Source organism: Lissotriton vulgaris, chromosome 8 (genome assembly GCF_964263255.1).
Source record: "Lissotriton vulgaris chromosome 8, aLisVul1.2, whole genome shotgun sequence".
Taxonomy (NCBI): domain Eukaryota; kingdom Metazoa; phylum Chordata; class Amphibia; order Caudata; family Salamandridae; genus Lissotriton; species Lissotriton vulgaris.
The window spans coordinates 425,203,058-425,227,030 of NC_141696.1; the positions used below are offsets into that span (position 1 = coordinate 425,203,058).

General features: G+C 43.1%; 1 protein-coding gene and 1 pseudogene across 1 annotated transcript in view; both read left to right on the forward strand.

The window, feature by feature from the left end:
• NIPA2 (NIPA magnesium transporter 2) overlaps positions 1-23,973 on the forward strand; it is a 146,181-nt gene that overhangs the window by 25,072 nt on the left and 97,136 nt on the right. The window lies entirely within an intron of this gene.
• LOC147697123 (elongation factor 2-like) lies at positions 12,582-19,517 on the forward strand (annotated as a pseudogene).

Consider the following 23,973-nt stretch of genomic DNA (forward strand, 5'->3'; position numbering starts at 1 on the left):
GTGGGAGTTAATTGACTTCTGAAACTGCACCCCTGAGGCATAGTAAAGATTTGAACACGCTGTTCTTGTTTCTACAACCCGGTGTCCCTTCTTTTTACTCGTTCATGCTTATTTTTTTTCCTAGCTTCAGTCCATACTGGCAGCTGTACATTTTGTGTTGGTTTATGGTATGGTTTCAGAACGGGTAATCTGTGGCATGGTATGGTTTCCTGGGACCCTAAAGCAGTTACTGAAACTTCTCTTCTGCAGCCTCCTTCTTGCTCAAACAGCTTACCTGCCCCTAACACATATCCACAACCACCTATCATCTCCCACCCACACCATTACTGCTGCTGTTCTCCACATGCTGTGCTCTACTTTGATGTACCCAGAATGAATTTATCGAGATAGAGGAACAATGGCTGAGTGTGCTCACTTGTTTTAAACATTGGGCTGAGGGATATATATATATGTTTGCTTGCTGCAAGAGACCACCCGCGATCTCTTTGCTTTTCCGCTCCCTCTGGGTATTTTCAGGTCCATGAACACAGAGGAAATAACGCCCAAAGACAGGTGAAGTCACCATGGCCAGGAAGCGCATGCTAGTGGGCACTGGCAAATCTGATTTCTGAGCAGTCCAACGTGGACCTTATGAGAGAACAAAACACAGTGATAGATATAGGTAGTCAAGTGGAACCGCTTGGCTCACTATATCTAGTGCCTGCAACATTGAGAATGCACTACTGACAGACTGCGATGACCCAAAGTCGTCCTTGCTACCCACTTGTGAGTATGGATGTGGTCATGGTATAATTAATTACAATGCAGGTAATGGCTCACAAAATTTAAAACAAACAACAGGAATGTCCAGACTAAAGGTGATTACAAAAAATAGCAATCTGTTCCTAAAAAAAAAGCTTATGATCCAAGTAAAGCAAATGGGACTAGTAGTTTGATCAAAAGTTTTTGTCACATTGTTAAAATACACTGTTATTTTAGGAGCTGTTTATACAGTAGACGAAACCTATGAAATATGACTAAACATGAATGGAAAGAAAGCTGCCAGACCCCTTTTGGAAATCACAGGGCACACATGGGCTTCAGGGTCATAACCTTGATGGTTGCGATTATTTCCTTCTGGTGCCCTTGGATACATTCTACTATGGTTCTGCAAACCGGGTCAAAGACATCCTTTCCATATGCAACTCTCAGGGTAGCGAGGGCAAGCAGTAAAACGCTTCTGTGTGTGGCAGTGGGGGGGGACAAGGGTTCAGATTTCAAGTAAATCGACTGACGCAATAACATTTTATCGTTCCGTGTTTAGAAAGTACTTTAATTACAGAGTATCGCTTAATAACACAAAGCACCATTTGGGGAATGGGACCTGGGGTTGAAATCCTGTTTGCGATCTTGAGGTGATACACCTTTTGGTGTCATTCCCCTTGCTGATTGAGCTTACCAGCATTGTAGTACCTTGCTTCTAATCTGGGATATGGCGCTAATTAGGCACAGGTGCACTGCACTCAAAATCATTCCCAATGTGTACTTATGTCCAGCAGTCAGTACAGTTGTCACTTATTATTCATAAAAAGTCTAGTTTGTGCTGCAGACCTCAGTCTGCTACCCCAGTCTCGCATCTCACACAGTTCTTCAGCCTCCGTGGTTACCTGAGTCCGGGAGTTGCAGGCCCGGTGTGTGCAGCATGGATGTGTGCAGGGGGCCTGCTTCAGCAGCCATTTGCTAACAAGGTTCTCATTGAATTTCTAAGGAGAGCTTTGTTTCCATCCTCCTTCCCTTCAGTGACTGGATCTTCAACCTCCAGCCACAGGAATGCTGTATATACACTTTCATTGTATGGGGCGACTGTATCACCCTCTGTCATGTCATGCTAAACCAGGGGACACTCAAAATTAATCCACTAGTCCCTGTATTCAGACTCTCATCATACACAGAGTCCTACAACTATACATCTTACACACACACACACACACACACACACACTGTGCACACACACACACTGTGCACACACACACACTGTGCACACACACACACACTGTGCACACACACATACACACTGTGCACACACACACACACTGTCAACGCAAATATCTGGGGTTCACATAACAGCAGAATCTTATATAGGAGGGGTGAGTAGACCATATTCTCTGTAAGAGACAGAAACAGGCTTGATCACGCTAATGATTCACAAAAACTCTGTGTCCTCCCACCACTACTTTATTTCTCTTACCACCCAGGGCATGTATAATAGACCTATACACACTATGAAAGCAGCTGTGTGCACCATCTAGGTCCGAGAATAGCTTCTGGACCTTGTAATGCAAGGGATAGGCCTATTCATCTGTGCACATACTAGATTAACTAGTGCCAAACAAGAAGTCATGATACAAGTTTCACAAGCTGTCAGGTACTTGGGACATGGGTACAGGCTTGTCCCCATACAGGGCAGTTTGCCGTTCAACAAAATTCAACTTATTAGATGAGGAGTCAGGCTTCCAATCTGAATGGCGTAATCAAATAGTATCATTTTATTTCTTTGAGGGTACACCATAACTCTGATAATGCAGTCTGTTCAGCCAATATGGCTACCCTCGTTCCTCTTTGATGTAACCAATAGTTTTCTTCATGTGTTTTTTTTCTTTCTTTCTTCACAGAATGGTTGGGGGCAACACATATAGAAACTGCCCACCTATTATCAAACACTTTCTGCAGCAAAATTCCTGAGCTATTGCCTTTGGCAATGCCTATTTCCTGGTTCCCCTTATAACAGACTGTTATTGATGCAAATTACATAAAACAAAGAAACCTAATTTCTTCCATTCTGGCGCTGTATTCTGGTTCTTCCCATGTTTAATTGCGTCCCCTGTCTCTTCATTCTCCTTTCGTCTGGGCTTCCACTCTGACACCATCCTCTCCAACTCTCTTTCACTGTGTCTTCCCTGTTTAATCTACATGTGTTGATATCTATGAATTCACTCACCCCATTTCTAAATTAGCGAAGAGCTAAAGAGACCCAGCTAGATGAACATATCTTGTGGAGTGGGTCTAAGAAGGCGCACATGTGCTAGATGGTGGAAGAAATGAGATAACCAAACATTACATGCCCACTTGACCTATTCTGCATTTCCTCCCTAAAGCTATTGCAGAGCAGTGAAAGGCCAAACGTGGAGAGAAGTACTACAGTCCCTTATATTCCCCTCACTTTCACATTTCCACAGCTTCTGAAGGGGTTTGATGAAGTGAGGATGGGTGCTTTGGAAGTGTTCATGATCCCACCCCCCCCCAAAAACACGTATGGAGATGGAGTCTATTGATCAATTGTTCAGTGTGTGCAAAAGTTGTCAAGGCCTGATGCTATTACATTGATGAAAATAAGTTAGTAAAGTAATATTTGTTAAAGTGTTTTTTTAGAGCCCTGTGACATAGCTTTTTGTTTGTAAGCTCTCATTTTTCACGTTTACATCATTGTCATTTCATTTGTGTTTTTTATGTGCCTTTCTAAAAAGGCACCTCAAAACGTGTTTTGCCCACTCATATGGGCCATATGTACAACCGTCCGGTTTTATGATTTTTGGCACTCACAATTTGCTAGTTACAAAACAAGTTGTACACTGTTTGTGATTCCCAAATTGGTGGCAAGGGACCTGCCTCAGAAATATTCATGAGGCAGAACACAATTTACGACCCGTTGGCAATGGCTAGCACTCACAGGCATGGTGGCCTGCTGTTGTCAGCAGACTTCTATATCTATGACTGCTTTTTAAATAAAGCATTTTTTCCCCAAATGCAACCTTTTTCCTTAAAGGAAAACTGGATGCATTTCAAAAATAAAAATGAATAGTTTTCTTAATTTTTTTTTTAGATGGGGCAGTTGGAGCCCCCATTCACAAAGGAACCCTTCCTGTTTGCAAATGGCGTACCACCAAATTGAAATTGGTGCTAATCTGCAAATGTTCTGCGACCACATTCCTGGTCGCAAACATTTATAAATACAAGTTCAACTCGCTATTAGAAAGGGACGCCATTTTACATGTCCCTTCCTAATTATAACTCGCACACCCTATTTTTCTTGTTGGTAATAGGTTACTGACTCACAAAATATGGTTGGTACATAGGAAAATGCATCTTACAAGTTGCAAACAGGTTTGCAACCAATAAAATGCATCATACAACTGGCACAAGTCTTTTAAACACAGCATAAATTGCAACTTCACTCCCGTAGTAGGTAATCTTTTTGCTAAATATATTATGATTATTGTTTAACAGAAGCACACTTTTGATAATGACTTTAACTAAAAAATGCTTTACATGCCAAGCCAATCCCCGAATGGCCTTTTTCCGCCATATAATTTATGATTCTGTACTGTGTTTTGATGCCATGTTTTTTAGACTCCCATTAGTTTCACGAAGAGATAATAATTCTGTCTGGTTGCTCTAGAGAACTGAGGGTAGATTTCCTGAACAGGAATAACATTGACCCTTTGTATAGCACACCCCTCAAAGAAAAATGCCTGTCCCTGCTTATATAACATGTGTTATTATTGGTCAGCTCATTGGTACCAGTTTCCTAACAATCCGAAAACGTAACAGGGAGGGTTAATCTTGCTAAGATTCAAACCTTTTGGCTGATGTTAGCAGGCACATCTATTTAGCAGGTGCTCTATCAACCGACCTATCTAACAAGTTGTGGATGGCACATTTTGCTCACTTCACTCCGATTGTGAAAATCGTGAAGTCTTCCTCCTCCAATTCTCAAAAGAAGCCAGTGTTGTTTCATGTGGAATAAAAGCTATTTTTAAGTGAAACCCACAAAACTGGTGTTAAAATAAATAGCAACTAGTAGAACATATTTTAAATAGAACAGTATTAGAAAAAGAAGAGACTAGACAGCCACGTGGGTTCGGGCACCTGTGCTACTAGGCCCCCTGACCCTCTCACTTAGGTACTTAAAGGGCCAGTGGTGAACAGCTGCTGCCTGCTGATGAATTGGCCATGGGCAAACTCCGCACTCGCACATATCAGAAGATAGTGCTACCCCCACCTAGGCAAAGGCCAGAGAGAGAGACTGTAATAACCAGCATTGGCGAAGGTAATATCTGTGGATTTAATATGCTAATGTATGCTGTGTAAGCACAATAAAGCCATACAGAAAAAAACAACAAAGAAGACAGTTTTGAAGGCTTTCTTGCCTCCTGAACAATCCAATATCTGATGGCAAGGTAGCCTTGATACAGTCCGTTGGTTTCTATAATCTACAAAAAGGAAAGATTTACTGAAGGCTCCATTGCCACCTGATCTTTTAGCATAGAAGCAATAAAAAGATCATAATGAAGGCTCCGGAAGGAAGTAACGATAGATCGTAATGGACGGATAGATTGGGAGGAAGGTCTTTGATGTGAAACCTCATCTAGGCAGCATTGAATAGAAGCCATGGGAGGGCAGGGGTTGGTGTTGACTGGAGCCCACAGAGTAAGAGGAAAGTACTGGAGGGAAAAACTCTTGAGTGGAGCAGGAGGAAGGGGAGGTGAACAAGAGCATACTGGCGAAAGAGGGAAGGGTGGGTGTTTGGAGTAAGAGGGAGGCAGGCAGGAGAATGAGAAGCACACATGGAGACGAGGTAGAGGCTGGAGGAAACTGAGCGAGACTCACAAGAGTGGGCCGGTGGAGCGGACTACAGATGCAAAGTAGTCCCACATGTTGTTACGGATCAAGTACTTGAGTGGACTCATTTTGATTCAAACGTATACACAGTAACACCAAATAGCATTAGGTTAGAAAGTAATACTGCAGTGCGCTGAAGTAAGCTACATAGAGTATCAAGCCAGTTGGTGAAAGAGGATGGACAAAAAGAGCCAGTGGTTCAAACAGGTGGACACAAAGCCCACTTAAGCTTATGCTAACAGAAGGTCTATTTAGCAGCTTTATGTCAGTCTGAACCTAAAAGGAAATTGAAGTTGGTAGCTTTTTAAATAACTGCAGGCGATGCATGGCAGGTTGACTGTCCCTCACCTCTCTGAGCTCAGTTGCTGCTACACCGACTTCACCGGTGTTAGCTTTTCCTCTTTTAACGTCCACCATAAGCATAATCCTTTGCCTTTTTCTGTGTATCCACCCAAAATCGCTAGTGACACAACGTACCATGATACTATTGCTATGCTCAGTGAGTCCTGGCTTGTTGAAATGTTCAGTAATAAACAAATAAATTGCTCTCTCATGAGCAAATGTTTGAGGAATTTCAGGTTAAATTGTTGCCACACAAAGCATGCGCTTTTGTCGGTTGCTGTGTGGGCGATTGAAACTTCTTAGAGCCAGGCAAAGACCGCCAACCCTTTTACTGCCAACAATGCAGGAGTCACATGAATGACTCTTGTGTCACGCTTCGGCTGCGAAGATTTGAGGAGGCGTGGCTTTATCCTATGCGTGAGGACAAGAAGCTGCTTTTTAATTAGCAGATGTTATATTTCCTATGGCAAAAACCTCTTTAGGCACCCAATTCGTGTTGTGTTTTTTTTCGATGTAAACCAACTAGCGTTTTAATTAGTTGCTAAAAAAAAGATGTGGGCAGACGCCGACGGCAGCCTCATGTTGTGGCTATTAAGAAGGCAGAATTGTTCCCTTTACTGACTACTTTTACATTTAGGTATTAACAAAGGCCTTCATTTACTTCAAAAAGGCACAGCTTACAGTTGTCTTAAGTTATGACTTTTTACATGGGTGAAGTCCTTATGGGATGTAAATGTATGTGTGCACGCCTCTGTCTCATGCATTTCAGTGCAAGTTCTGAAGTGGAGTGAAGCCAGTAGCATTAAGTGAGAGGTGATTACTGCACTGGCCGAGCCAAGACATATTGACATAGTCTCGAGCCAAATTGACTAAAAGAGGCTGTTTGAAAAAAGCCTGTGGCTTAAGGAATGGAGGACCACCCGCGGCCCATGCAGGTAAGAGCGGTGAGGCGGGTTGGGGGTGGGGGTATTCAACAGATGACATTGAGGGAAAATTAAATAAATTATAGATTTTCCCCTCATCGTCTTAGTCTGCCGAAATCACCCTACCCGGCCCCACCACTGTTACCTGCATGGGCTGTGGCTGTGCAGGACCCAGAGCGCACTCTGGTATTCTAACAAGCAGGAGGTCTGGTTGACACCTGAAATTTTGAAACCAAGAGCTAAAAAGTTGCGCCTTGTGAACCTGCTTTAGGTTATCAACCGATTACGGTCAGTCCATCTCTCTTCTGGGTTCAAAGCTTTGGACTTTTAAACCTGATTGATTTTCCAGTAAAAGCTTGAAAAGTCTGGGCCTGCCTCTAATCTTGGGCAGATCACTCACTTGGTTGCAGATTCTACGTTGGTTGCCTTAAAAGGAATACTTGTGTATTTGTAAAGAGTAATTATTAACTTGTAGATTGCAGTTAGTGACTCCTAGAACTTGAGCCCCGACGAAGCAAGGGAACACCATTGTGCCGAGCATACATTACAGCAGTATTTGCGATTAAATAATTAATGGAAGGAAGGTAACCCAACACTCTGGCCACTTTCAGAAGCAAATAATTAAAAGCTTGTGGTAGGGTTTGTTAGTATTCTGAATGTGTCTGTTCTTTTATTAATTATTTGTACTTTTAATAAGCTTTGTTAGTAAAATAAACCGGTAGATTTGAAATTTGCAAATTTTAAAAATGTTCTTCTAGATTCCCTTGCTGTAAATATCTTGGTGCAGAAAGAAACATAGAATGTTTTGCAAAACTGAAGGTGGTTGAACCACTATAGGACTCTAGTTATTTATTTGCATGTTTTAGATCTGGCCTAGAGATAAATGTAGCTGTCTCACCTATTTTTGTGTGTAAATTAAATCTTAATAAAAATACATATATGCATACAGTTGCTTTTGGTTAGCCCTCTTCACCCAATTGGTTTCCACATGTTTCTCTTTGTGCCAAAGCATACTTCATTCAGTGGCTGACGTGCTCCATGAGCGACCTAATTTTTCCTGATCATGTGTACACCCACCTAAAAGGTAGAGCACTTGAATTCCAAGTTTGATGCTGCTGGGTCTACTCATTAAATGTGGTTTGGTATTTTACATCCCTCTTGTTCTCTTCCTTGCCACAAGGTTGATGGTCCAGGTTCTTATTCTTTCTCGCCTTGACTATGGGAATGCCCTCTATCTAGGTGCTCCCCGAGCTACCACCGCCAAGCTGCAGATTATTCAGAACTGTGCAGCTTGTTTGCTCTTTTAGACCCCCTACCGGCAATCCGCCAAGCCAGCACTGAATGCGGTTCATTGGCTGCATGTACTGGAGAGAATCACATTTAAAGCTTTATGTATCACCCACAAGTCCTTCTGGGGGAAAGGATTGACAATTATACAAAATATTGTCTCCCCTTACTGTCCTAATTGAAGTCTTTGTTCGGCCAACCTCCTTGCATCAGTCCCAAAAATTAGAAAAGCAAGAAATGGCGGACGCTCATTTTCTTACAACACCGCCAAGCTCTGGAACTCCCTCCCTTTCCATCTACGTCGGGAGCCTAATCCCCTGTACATCGGAAACTCTTTAAAATGTGGCTGTTCCAAAATCCCGCATTATCAATCGGTCTTCTCCGCCAGCTGATGTTTTTAGCTCTGGGATGCCTCAGGGTAGCTACACTCTCTATAAGTGTTTATTCATTCATTCATTCATTCATTCATTCATTTATTCATTCATTCATTTTCTTTGTATATTGCATACGCTAGCTATTCCTTGTTTATAGTGAAAACGTGGCATCTGATTGCATCTGACCTCTGTACATGAAAGCACGGATTCTGAGACATATTGGGCATCTAGATAAAGTAACACAGTGTGGTGCAGAAATATAGGTTATGTTACAGAGTAAAACAGTGATCATTAGAGAGATTATGGATGTGTAATGCACCCACGTCATTAATATGCTTCTCACATCTTCCACTTTATGGTCCTACCTGCAAAACAGTCTCTACAACCAGTGTACCTTTACAAGCCAGTACAATCTCTTGGATTGCCATGGTTATTTCATGGCACTGAATTTGATGGTTAGTGTTACCATCATTTCACTGGAGCAGGTCTGTTAATGAAAACCCTTCCGTTGCATTTTACTTTCTGAACACTGGCACTGCAGCGTGTTTTGCAGCGAGTTCTGTTATTCTAGATGTTTTACTTTCATGTTAAAGAACTCCTTGATTTACCATAAAATAGATCTGGAAATGTGAAGTCTGTTTTGTAGATATTGGTTTAGTTTTATAGTACAACTTGTTGTTCTATAGTAGATGCAGATAATTGTTTAGCTTTAGTGTCTTTACTTTTATTTGAAACAAATTGTTCTTTCTCTTTGTAGAAGAGTTAGATATAGAAGGTAGGTTTGTTTTGAAGATGATTGTTTATATTTTATTTGAATGCCTAGCACTATCATTTAACCATGTCCGTGTTTACAATTTAACAGTGTTACTTCTCAGTCTTACTTGCATTAAAAGCAGTGTGGTAATCTCTAGCCACTCAGAATAGTCAGTAATAAACTAAAGGTCCAGGAAAATCTGGCTGACCCATAAGCTAACCAAAGCTTTTCTTGCCTAATAATGCTTTGCAATTATCACTGAGGCTATTTCCTTAATTCGGAATGGCAAACTATCCGCTCCTAATGGATTTCCAGTTGAACTATACAAGATATTAACAAACAAACTCACAAGCTACCTACCTTCCATGCTCAAAGAAGCTAGGGGAAAAAAGAAAACTCCCAGAAGATTACCGACTGGCTACAATATGCCTAATTGTCATATATGACCACATCAAATTTTAATGTAAATAAAAAAAACTTCTGGCAAAGATACATCTGTTTTAGACTAGGATCAATTATAGAATTGCTGGTACACCCTGATCAGGATTTATACCAAATAAAAGCACCAGCGTGAAATTTGAAATTAATAAGAATATGTGGATGCTTGGCCTATACCAAGAAGGTTAAAAACCACCAGTGATACTCTCCCAGAGGTAGACAAAATAATATGACTCATTAAAATGGCCATAACTAATAACAATGCTTTTGGCAAGAGACCCAGTAAATCGCACGTTATTTCAGAAGGTGAAAATTAAACTTTTAAGTGTTACTGTGGGATGGGGGATCACCTAGAATATCAACCAGAGTACTAAATCGAGAAGTCTTTGCTTTAGGGATAGCCTTACCAGACATGTGTAAATATTACAGTGCCTTTTCAAACTGACACGCAGTGGGCAAGCAAGGGTAGCCACTGTACTTATACGAAAGCAATAGAGTGATCAGTCTTTCCAAATACATTCTAACAACAATGAAAACATGGCCCACTGCAACAGCAGCCCTACACTTTTCAAAAGAATCTTCTATATAACACAGCACTATGGGTGGTGCTCTTAAAAAAAAACTGCGCAGCTTGAGAAATTCAACAAGTGGGAACCTAATGGACATCTCAGCACTGGGAGAGGTTTGCACACAAGGCATTAAATAGTTTGAGGAACTTCAACCCTAATTCGATCTCAGCAACTCGGAAACCTTATAAATATATGAGACCGAGGTATGCTCTGAAAGTGCATTTATCCTCCAAGACCAAGAATTTGGATTTCGCTCTAGTCGAAAATAAAAAACTTTCTGTATTTTTGACCAAAAAGTCATATTACTGATATATATACAACGTTGATCAATAATGCACCAAACACAGTAATCAAACTTGGGGAGAAAATCTAAGAGCTGTAGAGGACTGGTAATGGGACAAAGCAGTTTGTAGTTGCTATCCAGTTAGGCTTTTGTTGGAGACAAAGTACAATATTCTGCAGAGTCTATTATACTAGAACGCCAGTGGTGAGGTTTAGAAAGGTCAAAAATTATTTATGTCTGAGAGCCTGTGGATCAGTCGGAACCTTATAACATATGATTTTGGCTTGTATAAATTTAAGAGGTTCTGGACAGGATAGGGAGAAAGTATGGCACAAGTAGCGCAGATCATACTCTGTATAAACCCAAACTTTCCATACTCTGTATATTGCCAGAGAATACTCCTCCCAGATGCACTTGAATTTCCTGCAATGCAGGGCTAATGGTAGTAAAGAAGGCTATAGCAGGAAAGTGAAACAGTAGAGGTGTTTCAACAATATCAAAAGGGCTAAGCAATATAGATTGATGTATTTTGTCTGAAAAGTGTATATATGAAAGTAAAGGCTGGACTGGGAAATGGAAAAAGGAATGGGTCAATTGGTGAAAACACTGGGGCTTTGATCGAAAATGTGAGCTGCTGGTTCCATTCCTCTCTTTTCACTTCTGTTATTTTGATTGTTCCTGTGTCCTCCTCACCACTTCTTTATTGCCCCTCCTTATTTTCTTTTCTTGAGGGATTGGATGACAACAATTGAATAGGTATTACATGATTCCAGAGCAAAACGATGTTATTAATGGGGTAGTTATCAATTAGGTAATTTGATTGTAACTGTTTAAGTTTATTTTAAATATAGCAACAAAACAACCACTGTTTTTATCATAAATGCTTTGCATGTTTTTGCTGGCCTGCTATGTACAAGTAAGCTTCAATCTTACAACTTCTCTGCGATAATTTCTGCTAGTATGAACCTCTTGGAGTACTGCAGCAGCCTGCACAGTGAAATGGACTTTCTAGTTTGTGGCCTGGCAACCCAGTTCCCTAGTTATATTTACAACTCTGCCTATTTTCCCCCCACTGCAACTGCGAGGAGCCCGTAGTAAATGATTCATTTCTGGTAGCAGATTTATTATTTGAGTTAGCTAACAGTCTCTCTCTAGTGCTCTCTGGGGGAGGTTTTAATGTGGTTTTAAAGGAAAACAATAGGCAATCTGGTGGGGAAAAAGAAAGCATTGTGCAGAAAACATTGGATTAGGATGGCTGTATCAGTGTTGCAAACTAGCAGTGGTGTGTTGGATCATTTCCAGGTTTTTGCTTATAGCATTAAGGGATATAAAAGTCATGCCCAGATTGTATATTTCATGTCATCTGCATCTTTAGAAATACCTGGAAGTGTTCCTCAAGTGCTTCGGTTTTTGCATTCATGTTAATCAATTTAAGTTTAAAAGGTAAAAATACAGGACCCGCGAGCCATTCTTATTGGTGGGCAGACTAGTCACCCTTGAAATTCCAACCAGGAAGAGCAGGAGGCATTTTGGAACAGCCAACAAGATAACCCTAGGTGAAATGTTTCTTTAAGGGGCTCTTACAGCAGACCATTCCTCCAGTATGTACCTGGCAGAAATGGGCTTAATCCAAAAGGAGTTAGCACTAGTACATGCACAAAAACAGGCTGCCTTAAATCCCTAGCTTAAAAATACTGTTATATTAATCAGAAAGATGCTATTGGAAATCAGAAGCAAATTCTCAACCAGTAGGCTATTTTTCAGATGTCCTGTAAAGAGGATAATACGATTTGAAGGTATCTAGCAAGGGAAGTGAATATAAAAAAATATATTTTCATCATATGAGATGGATAAAAAATGTTTCTGCTTTCTGTCTCACGGGTGAAGCAAGCAGTTCCAACCCACCTCTATTCTTCATTCAAATCTCAAGAGAGTCCACTGCCATATATCTAAATGGTGAACTTCTCCATAGACTACAACCAGGCGATCATGAACAAAAAGGCTAATATCTCAAACCAACCATCAAGTCAACTGCCATATCCCTGTTTTATGCTCTGTCACAGAACAACATACTTTTCCTCAAATAGAGTAAAGATGGTACTGTCTTTCTCAGCAACCTGATTAACTCTCTAGAGCTCACTGACCTTTCGTCATGTTACAGCCGCACTTTGTGTAACAAATCGTGCTTTGGGAGTTGTGGACTATGTATACAGACTGTGATTGTCCTGTGTCAAGCCAACGCAGAAAGAATTCATCCAGTATTGATAGTGAACAAATTAACCCTTCTCTGCTACAGCTGCAGTCAAAAGCAGTGGAACAATACCAAAACTTTCAGTAAATTGTGGAGAATGCCAACATAATGATTTCCTCATACTTGATGGAGAGTTTGGCCGTTTGGGCTACATCGTGATTTAACAATTGCTTCGTACTTTTGGCTTTGGGTCTGGCCTGCAAAGCTAAACTTTCATCTTGGAAATGCTTGCTGTGTTTTTCATCACGTAGTTTGCTGCAAAGTTGATTGTTTCATAGGTTGATGCCCAGCTTGGAGCCCCAGAATGTACCAAGAAGATTGAAGACCTGATGTAGAATCTAAGGGAGGGCTGAGGTTTGTATCCTTCAAAGCACTAGATTGGCAAGTCTGCAATATGCGCGGAGGGAGAGAAGCCTCCAAGCAACTTCTGTAAACTGGTCCTTAACCTCTTCTTCAAGAAAGAAGAGATTGCTAATGCTCAGCTGACTGAGAATCTAGACACCACTCTTGACAGTGAAGACCAGAGAAGCATGGCAAACAGCTGTGCAATGGTGTTTAAACTCTGGCTGCAAGATGGAGATGCCCTGCTGAAGAAGTTCACCTTCCATTTGCCTTCCCCACTTACTGCTAAGAAATACCTTTTATTGAGCCCTTGTACGAGGCAACCCCCTCATAATGAGGCTTCAATTCATATTGAGCCGTGCCCTCAGAAGCCCCTTGATGGTGTACATCTTCAAACTGGGACCCACAATGGATAGTAGTCGCTTCTATGTTTTTTTTGCAAGTGTTCTCCGATGTAGTTCCAGCTGGCCTAATGGTCTGAATCATGGGGATAAATTACACTCCTGGCAAAATGAAAGATTTATATCTATTTTCCACCCAGAGTGCCAGTCATATGAGATTGAGGACAAGCCTTGTGACAACATCGTCATACTGGTTTTTGGGGATCACTTCCAGGTGACTACTTGTACCATCACCACATTCGAGCATGTCCACATGAGGGTGGTTGAAGTTCAGTGTGAGCCTGGTTGTTAGTCCCTGCCGATAAGCCAATCTGGTCAAAGGGCGAAAACATTTACCAAACCGGATTCTATGGGTGCAGTGCATCATTGAAACATCTGGAGATCAGATCATCACTGGAGCTGGAGAGTTGCATTTGGAAATCTGCCTGAAGCATCAGTAGGAAGATCATGCATAACTTCAAAATGTGACCCTATTGTGTCATACTGTGAGACAGTCGCTGAATAATCCAGTGTATTCTGCCTTTCCAGTCTGCCAGCAAGCAAAATCATTTCTACATAAGAAATCAAATCTTCCAGGATGGTTTGGCTGAACATATTGACAAAGAGAGCAGCGAGTGTCCACCAGAAGCTTGCACACAAAAAGTCTGAATGAAATGTCACTGAAGCACCAAGATCTGGAGTTTTTGGACTTGGTGGCAGAGGGCCCAAAATGCTCACTTCCCTTCCCCCAAAAGAGTGCAGCGCTTGAATGAAATAAATAACAGTTATATGAGTGGGTACCAGAGTGCTACTAAAGAGAGCGTTTTGAGATCCTCCACGCTGACTTAATCCAGAGAGGTGGTGGCCTGATTTTATGGCATGACACGGAGGCCAACATTATGCAAATTCTCCTTTGCCACAGCTCAGCAGTAACAATGAAAAGAACATAGAACTTGTGAACATTCTAGAAAGGTATATAACTCATGGACACACAGCCATCTTCCTTCTTTGTTGCTGCTGCTCACACAGATAAGTGCCTCCTTTTTACTCGTCCTTTCTGGTGCACGTGTTTGCTTGATTTTCACCCTATTGTCGCATATCTGGGTCCACTTGACCCTACCTTACGCTCATTCATTAATATCTCTCTCTCTCTCTCCTTTCCGAGGACTACTGTGTTTCTTTTTGCTTTGTCTATACTTTTTGTGCATCTGTTCATTTAATCGTTATCTCTATCTGTTTTCCTGATGCCCGCCTTCTCGGCCTTCATTCCCGGTACCTTTCCGGCCCCTTCCTCATATTCGGGACTCGTGTCCCCGCTCCTCCCTCTTCGCATCTTTTAAACGCGAACGCGATCTCCTTACTATGCGGACGCCGCCCGCACCCCGGCCGGATCGACGGCCTGTTACCCTGGCGTGTCGGCGCCTTTCGCTTACCTCCCCTCTCCTCTCTTGGACGTCTTCTCGTCATTTCGGCATTTCCCTTCCCTCGCGACTCGCCTCTGACGCGCGCCGCGTAGGGTACGTGCCTTAGAGGAAAAGCCCTTAGCAACGCGCACAAACGCGTCGTTGCCCTAGTTACGAACCAGCTTCGGCAGTTGACACCACGATCGCGATCTCTTAGCTTTTACTCAGTTTTCTCTCGCTAATGACATTTTATACTTAAAAAAAAAAGGGGGGGGGGAACTGGTCTAACTTAAGGTAGTATTATTATAAAACCAACATATTTTTTCTTGAGGCGCTTGTGCTTAACTTACCTTGTTAATAGGGTAAAAGACTGCTGGACATTCTTAAAATAAGGGTTAAAGGCTACTGGGCATCCTGTCCTTTTTTACCTTGTATTTGACAATGTCTTCTAACCCTGATGCCTCAATAGATGCAAAGTTGGAACTGTTGGTTTCTAAACCCATGGATAAAGCCATGACCTCCTTTAACGAAACCATTAATAAAAAATTTTTGGACACCATAAATAAGAATTTTGAAAAGTTTACGGGGGCATGGCCTTCCACTAGTGGTGCTCACACACGCACTTCAAGCACTAAAGAAAGGGCAGTCAAGGCCCCAAAGAAAAGAGCCGCTGGAGAACAACCTACCTTCTCCACAAAAAAACATAAGGTGTCATCGAAATCGGCTCAGTCTCGCCACCAGGGCGGAGATCAGAACGGAGCCTCGGGCACCACAGAAGGACAAGAATCCGGTCCAGATTCACCTATAAATATCGATAGCGACGATCATCATGATGCGGAGATAGACCTCTCCTGCTCATCTCCTTTTGATTCGGACGTTGAGGTCTGGGAGAATGACTCCGGGGAGAGCCCGGAAGGAACAAATAAGGCATCAGGTTCCAAGATGGGCTTCACTGACCCCTTTGGGGATAATATGTTTGACCCCTTACTAATAAGACATCCCCTTTCTCCCGAATGGTTACCATCTCAACATGTCGCAGACTATGTTAGCTTTTGGCTAAGGAGGGAAATTCCTAAGGAGGTGAGATCGAGATTGAGATCGGAATGTCCTCGCCCATCACTTCCAGATAAAATCGCCTTCACCCCCGAATTAGACCCTAAGGTCGTTGCATTTATAGCTAAAGGTGCCAAAGACCCGAGAAACTGCATAGACTAGGGGCTCAGGTCATGTCAGGACCGCCTTCTGGATATTATTGGCCCACTATCTAAGATTTTTGATCTGGCAGAGAATGCCTATGTCGGAGGCATCCCCGTTGACCCTAAAGAACTGCGCAAATGGGTTCAAAGATCTATCTGCCTCCTTGGCAATGCCAATACTGCCCTGTCTAACGAACGTAGGAAAGGGATTCTACTTAAAATAGACCCTAAACTTATTGAATTAGCAAATAAGGAGACAGGCCCAAACTCCCAAGGACTTCTCTTTGGAGAAGAGTTCATACGCGATATGGCCAAATATGTTGGTGCTTTTAGCTCAATCCAAAAGTCCCAACGTGAAATTAAAAAAGTCTTCCAAGATAGAGTTTTTGGCCGGGCCGGGAGAATGAGGGGTCGTTTCCCCGGCCGAGGTCAATCCTCTTCCAGACCCTATTTTGGACGTGGTAACAGATATCAACAATCATCATTCTACGGAAACCAGACCTTTTACCCTCAGAGACAACGCGGCAGAGGAAGATTCTCACGTGGAGATAGGAGAAACAAGACCCTTTCCGCAGGTAAGTGCAGTGGGATCCCTCTTCATTACAGGGCTCTTCAGAGACTCAAAGCGAAGGCTCTGAAGATGTCACAATCCTACACTCAAATGACCAGCCTGGACGTGGAGTCCAGGGAAGAACTCTCTTGGTGGCTGAAGAATGCGGAAGCATGGAATGGCAGAGCGATCTTCGGCGAATCCCCAGACATGATAATAGTGTTGGATGCAAGTCTAGAAGGTTGGGGGGCAGCTTGTGCCAATCTGTCGACAGGGGGGCGGTGGACACGCGAGGAGAAGAACTTGCATATCAATTGTCTGGAACTTTTAGCTGGTTCCTTTGCAATTCGAAGCTTTACTCAAACTATGAAATGTTCTATAATGCTTTGCATGGACAATGTCTCTGCGGTGAGATACGTGAACAAACTAGGAGGACCACATTCGAAGAGCCTGACAGAAATAGCGAAGTTTTTCTGGGACTATTGCCTGAACAAGGGACTATCAGTCACGGCGGAACATATCCCTAGTTTGAACAATGGTGTGGCAGATTGGTTCTCCAGGGATTCCAGCAATTGGAAACTGAACAGAAAGATAATTCTGACCATTCAAGAACAATGGGGCCCCTTCAGGACAGACCTCTTTGCAGACAGACTGAACACCCAGTTAACGAAATATTTCAGCTGGAGGCCAGACCCTCAAGCATCCGGAGTTGATGCCTTCCTCCAGAATTGGCAAAACTTAAAACCATATGCCTTCCCGCCATTTGTAATGCTCCCGCGCCTCCTCTTACATGCTCGCAGATACCTTCAGGGTATGATAGTGATAGCCCCTCTCTGGAGGTCTCAAGCATGGTTCCCACTCATTTTGGAGATGGCAATAGACTTTCCAATACTGATCCCATCTTTCAATCCGTCTTCTCCTGGGCCCTCAGGGCGAATCTCATCCCCTCCTAGAGCAAGGCATTTTAGTAATGACGGCCTGGAAGATTTCAGGCGACAATGGCAAATCCCTGGCCTTTCGCACAATGCTTTCCGACTCATATCTGAATCCTGGGCTCCTGGCACAAGGAAGGCATATTGATTGGCATGGAACAAATGGGTTCGCTGGTGTCTTCAACGACATCATGATCCCGTTTCAGTTGATTTAGTTCAAGTGGTTAATTTTCTTTCAGAACTTTTTGCCTCTGGCCTCAGTTATAGAACTGTCAATGTTTATAGATCCGCGATAGCTGCAGGTCACTCCTTAGTTGATGGTGTTTCTGTTGGTCAAAGTCTTTTGACCCAAAAAATTATGAGAAGCATGCGTGTTCTCAACCCTCCAACTCCTAAATACTCAGCCTTGTGGGACGTGAGAAACATTTTGTGTCTTCTCTTCATGGGGAGAGAACGATGCCCTCTCCCTCAAACACATTTCTTATAAAAATACTGTTTTGCTTTGTTTAGTCTCCTTCAGGCGAACTTCAGATGTTAAGGCATTAGACGTTTCAAGCAGGGCCTTTCAACCTGAAGGGGTTTGCTTTTATCTTAAAAAAGGACTAAAACTATGTCTTCTTCTATCTTCTATCCTTTCTTTCCTGAGAATGAAAGATTGTGTGTTAAGTGTATTAAAGAATATGAAAGAAGGACTGTCAATTTGAGAGGTTCCGAGACACAACTCCTGATCTCCCAGAGATCTCCTTATAAACCAGTTTCTTCTCCTACTCTCGCAAGATGGGTGAAAGAAGTAATGAATGAATGTGGTGTTGACATTTCAATATTTGGTGCGCATTCTCTTAGAGGTGCTTCAGCTTCTAAAGCTTTTATGCTTGGTGGAGGGCTCCCAAGATATTTTAAGAGCCGCAGATTGGTCTAATGAAACTATGTTTAAAAAATGTTATTTTAGACCTATTAATAATGTGATTGATAATGTTCTCAATTCACTTTGAACTTGCATAATGTTGGCCTCCGTGTCATGCCATGCTGGGCAGAAAATCTGGATTTTATTAAGGACACGGAGGCTAATATTATCCCTCCACTATTCACCCCTCCCATGGGTTATATTTTTTAACATCTATATTACTTCTTTCAGAATAAGGATTTTTCGTCTCCTGTTTTACAAAGATGAAGATGTTTCGTTTGGCGTCTCTCTTCAAGTTGGAATATTTCTTGACCTTATCCTTTTGTTTCGCAGCATTGAACAAAGAAGGAAGATGGCTGTGTGTCCATGAGTTATATACCTTTCTAGAATGTTCACAAGTTCTATGTTCTCTTCATTGTTACTGCTGAGCTGTGGCAATAAAGGAGAATTTGCATAATATTAGCCTCCGTGTCCTTAATAAAATCCAGATTTTCTGACCAGCAGGCTGTGAAAAATCTAAATTATTCCCACTGCCAGAAAGTGCTCTTTGCATGCATACATGACAACTCTGCCTGGGCTCATAGAGCAAATGTATGTGGTGGATATTCAGTGTTCCAATCCAGTGACTGGAAGAATCTAATGTCTTGAACAAGAAGTGTGACAGTGTGTTAGTAATGCCAGATTATGGGTGCCATCAATCTTTGTGCTTAAGGCATACATGCCTGTAAGCGAGTATTTTGGTGTTCAAGCAGACATAGGTCTAATTCATGTAGTCCCGCTTTACCCCAGTGTGTGTTTGACTACCTACAGATTCTGCCTGGTGACCCATTTTCTGCCACGTGCTGCTCTGCCCAGACTGTCACTGAGTCAAAAATGCAAGGGACTTGAGGAAGGAATGCCAGCACTGCATAGCTTCCTGGACAAATTGTAGAACAGAAGCAAGTGTTTTCCAGCACCAACCAAGCCAGCTGTCTTTGGCTCTTGAACATGTAGCAGTTCTAACGTGAGAGAAGCTGGCAGGTTGTTAGATTGCAGAGTCACTGCAGTGACACTGCCTTGCACTTGAAGCAGAACAAGTTGATTTCCAGTGTACATTCATATTTAGCCTTTTAGGTTTATTGTTGTTCCACATTATTTTTCAGGGGCCCCACATGGTGCCAATAACTGAAAAAATCCACTTAATCTCACAGCTATGTAGACTGGTTCATGTTTAATTTCGAGTGCTTTTAGAAAGACGCACTTAAATTGAAAGGATGAGGACTATAAGGTGATGTTAGTCTGGGTCACGAGGCCCACAGGATACTACACTGATTGCGTCTGAAGCCTTGCAGGTACAGGGATTGTTATGGTTTCTTTGGGGCAGGAAATGTTATTGGGTGGAGAGTTGAAAAGTAGGAGCTTGTGCAGTGTGGTTGTCAGCATGACTTTTCAGGTGCAGTTTAACTAATAAATGTGATCATAATTCTCGGAAAAAGTACTGCCTTCTGGCAAAGCAAACAGCTGGTCCAGGCTCTTGCCTGGGGAAATTATGTGATTTCTCATGTATTGCCCCAAAAATCCTCTTCAGGTACGCTGCACCCATCAAATGTCACACTGCCCGTGATTGGCAAGCTGTAGATCTGTTTGACTTGTGCATGATTCCTAATTTGTTCTGAAAGCCGATGTGGGCTATGGCAGCTGTGTACGCGCCAAATGCTTTCTAATTCTCAACATCTACTTGCCACACAGTCTGGAAGAAAATGCATGACAGTTTGGACCACTAGTGCTGGGTGGAGATCTGAGGAATTTAGCTTCTGACCGCATACTCCGTGGCCAGGGCGAAAGTTGGCATCTGAAATCCCCTCGAATGGAAGCAGAATGGCAAAACAGGAGGTACCACTGTGAGCAACACCAGATGGAAATAGGGCTGGCTGGTTCAGACCTACTTCACTGCAGTAGGAGCTGCCAAGAAGATACAGCCTTACTCCCTGGAAGACCAGTGCGCCCTGGCAGCAATTAATCCTGCGGAACTGCTGCACGCTCCCAGTCCAAACTGGAACATTCATCCCTGGCAAGCTTATGTTAACTTTTACTACTTTGCCCTTTGATGGAAAAAATATTGCATTTCTAAATGCTTGTATATAATTGTGGTGTCTGCATTTAGCAGGTGCTAAAACTCTTTCCAAAAGATCTTTTTTTCTTTTTTTTTCTGGACCCTATTTAAACTGGTTTTTGAACTCTGTGCAATAGTTTAGTAGGCAAGCAGAGTAATTTAGTGATAACAGTTTACATCATAGGGAAGCATCCAGTGCCTTAGCGGCCTGCAGATCAGGGGCACAAGAGGGGAGGACAGCAAATGGGCTCATTTACCCAGGACAAGCTTGTGGGGGCAGCGTGCTACAACATCCCCAACCCCCAAGGCAGAGCCTCGGACATCAATCAATGCATCCACACCGATCCGGGCACCCAAAGTCAATCAAGCTAACCCACTCCAAACAGTTCAAAGGAAGGTCAACTGGATTGGAACCATCCCCTGCATCTCCGTAGAAGGGAAAGAATGCCCCGACAGTGGGCCCCAGTCTGGGGCAAACCCTCAGTATGGTGTCCCATTGGGGCAAAATCAGTACCTTACATACACCCCTGTTTTCTTCCTTCTGGGTCGCCTCTGGTTTGCATGCACAGGCTGATTTTCAATCAGTAACCTTCCGGGCTGCCCTATGGTCATTTAGGCCCAGTAAATACCGTTGGGGAGGGAGCTCAAAGCTCCGATCAGTAGTCCGGCAAATTACCTGGAAGAAAGTGGATAAGTATGTTCTCAACAACGGGCAAGACTAAACCATGTGGAAGAAGCCTGCATCCTCCACAAGGCATTAAGGACAGGCCGGTGTTGCGCTGGGGAACATGGCATGTAGGCCCGAGGGATGAAGTATCCCCTATGTCGAAAGTAGAATAGAATGAGCTTGAAGCAAGCATTTCCAGACACTTTGGGGGTGAGTTCCAACACCCCTTTCCTGAGCTCTGCCATTCAATGGTGTTCCCAAGTCCTCATCTCCGTGCTCTCTCAAACGTGTCTGGTCTGGCTGTGCCCTTTCAACAATGCCCTGTATAGCAAGGTGACCGCCTTTGTCCGGCCAGTTGTTAGAAATATATAAAACGCAGGCATTCGTGCTCCTGTGGTTCTGCAATGCCATGACCCCACAACTCGTGCCCCATGCAACAAAGCTCTGTGGAGTAAAAAATGCCCTACTGTTAGATCGTATGTCTCCTGGAATTCCATTGAAAGACAGATTTCAAACACACAAATACATCACCTATTCTAGTGATCCCCAGTTCCTTTCACTGACGAAGTCTCGACCAACTCCCAATCTGCCCCCAACATAGCGCAATCAGCAGCGGCAGCTCAGTAGTGGATGACAACTTAGTGTGTGTCTGGTGCAGCGCCCTAGCTTAAACGTAGCGTGCTGCTTTAATCAGAACTTTTGATATCTCAAACCGTAGATACTGCTTTGGGTTTTAGCAATATAATGGTTAAAAGATCCTTGGAGGGCAGGCCACGCTCTCCATGGCCCACTCCATCCCACAGTGCAGCCCTCCAGTAGGCTATCCACGTTAGTTGTGCCACCAAGTAGTGAAGTTTAAAATAAGACACAGTTAGCTCACCCTTTTCCACCCGCAGACACGGTGTCTTCAGCGACACACGGTTTGCTCATTTCCCCCCTATAGTATTCACATCATACCATCCAGCTCTCTGAAGAACTTCCACTTAAGCTCACACTAGGAGGGCCACAAGTAAATAGAGAAAACGTCACCATTTTAGACCGCATATTGAGAACAGTAAAATGAACTAGAAGGCCACTGAGTGTCTCAAGGCGGCAAGTGCACAGTAAATATTGCCCGCAAAAAGTTAATCCGCGGTACGATATAAGGCCACTCCGAAACAGAAAATGGTTGTCAGTTCTTCATAGTAGTCAGCAGTGTTTCTAATCTGGTACAAGCAGCAGGCGAGGCCCCATCAAGCAGGGAGGTCCCAGGTGACCACTGTGGCAACCACCAACTAAGTTCTCTCAAGGGTGGGGGGAAGGGGGAAGAGTAAGACTCTCCTGACAGGCACACTTCCCCTCTGGCTACTTCCAGGGCCCTCCTCTGTCCGTGCCAATGCTGTGCCAGGGTATGAGTTCTTAGACCTCATATGCCTCCATAGTAGGGCTGGGCTGATCTTGTGCACCAGCTTATACACATGCTCTGTCAATGCCCGGTATGTCGGCTCAGCTCTGCGATCTACTTCGGGCCCCTGCCTTGCTCCAAAAGCTCAGAAGCACCCCACTGAGCGCAAAAAGGTGTGTGCGACACTCCCGGAATGGTCACTCCCTCAATCTACGTGGTCCTCACTAGTATTGAGAGGCCGCCAGTTTGAAGATCCAAGGCCGGAATCTGTGCAGTAGCTCGAATGCCGGAGGATCCCACTGGAAGCACAGAGACACCCTGCTAGGTCCTGAGATTCGTGTGCAACGGCTGCAGTGGGACAGGTGTTTGCGTTTGACAAGGTGCTAGGGCAGTCTGCTTTCTCATAGCATGGCAGCTAGCTCTGCGCCCTTTAAAAATTGTATTTATACAAAAAAATAACGTTGCTATGGCCCTCCAGTGACTAAACCCCAAAAGCTATTTTTACTGGCAGGGCCGTAGCTGGATCCTAGGGAATGTACAGATTGTAAACTTTAATCTGTAACTTTTGACAGGAAACAGCTAAAAATAGTAATTCCAAGACAATTTTTGTATTTATATAAAAATCCAATTATTGCTGAAGTTATATTTTTAATAACCATTTAGGAAAAGGAATGCGTAGAAGGTTACATTTTCCTTGTACTTCACCTTGATGAGGTGTGCAATTTGCTCCCAGGGCAGACCATGGCTTAGACCTGATGACCGGATAAACTGGGCTTGGAGCATTTGATCCCTGTCTGCTCAGAAAGGACAGTTGAGGTGGGGCCAGGAAAATCAATAATGTGAAAGGGGCAAAAAGGAGGCTTGCCCATTCATAGTTTAGTGTAAGGAGAGATTCAAAGAAGAGAAAACATTTGTCCCCAAGGACCACACTAGCCAGGCTTGCTTTAAACCCAGTGGAAAAGAAGTTACCCCCAGAACTGGACACCGGAGAAAGAGCTTCATGATTTCCAGCCCACCCCTCTTCGTGGATACAAGAGATCTGCACAAGAGATTAAGGTTTTTCTCATCTTGGATTTTAGTAGTGAGGTGCACTCTGGGATTATTTACAGTTGGACAAATTAGAACTGCTAAAAAGAACAAGCTTTTGTTCTGTCCATGACAACCCACCGCAGGCAACAGTACTTTTTTTAACTGGAAAACATGTTTGTATGAAATTTTGTAGTATCAAGTATTTTACTCTTACA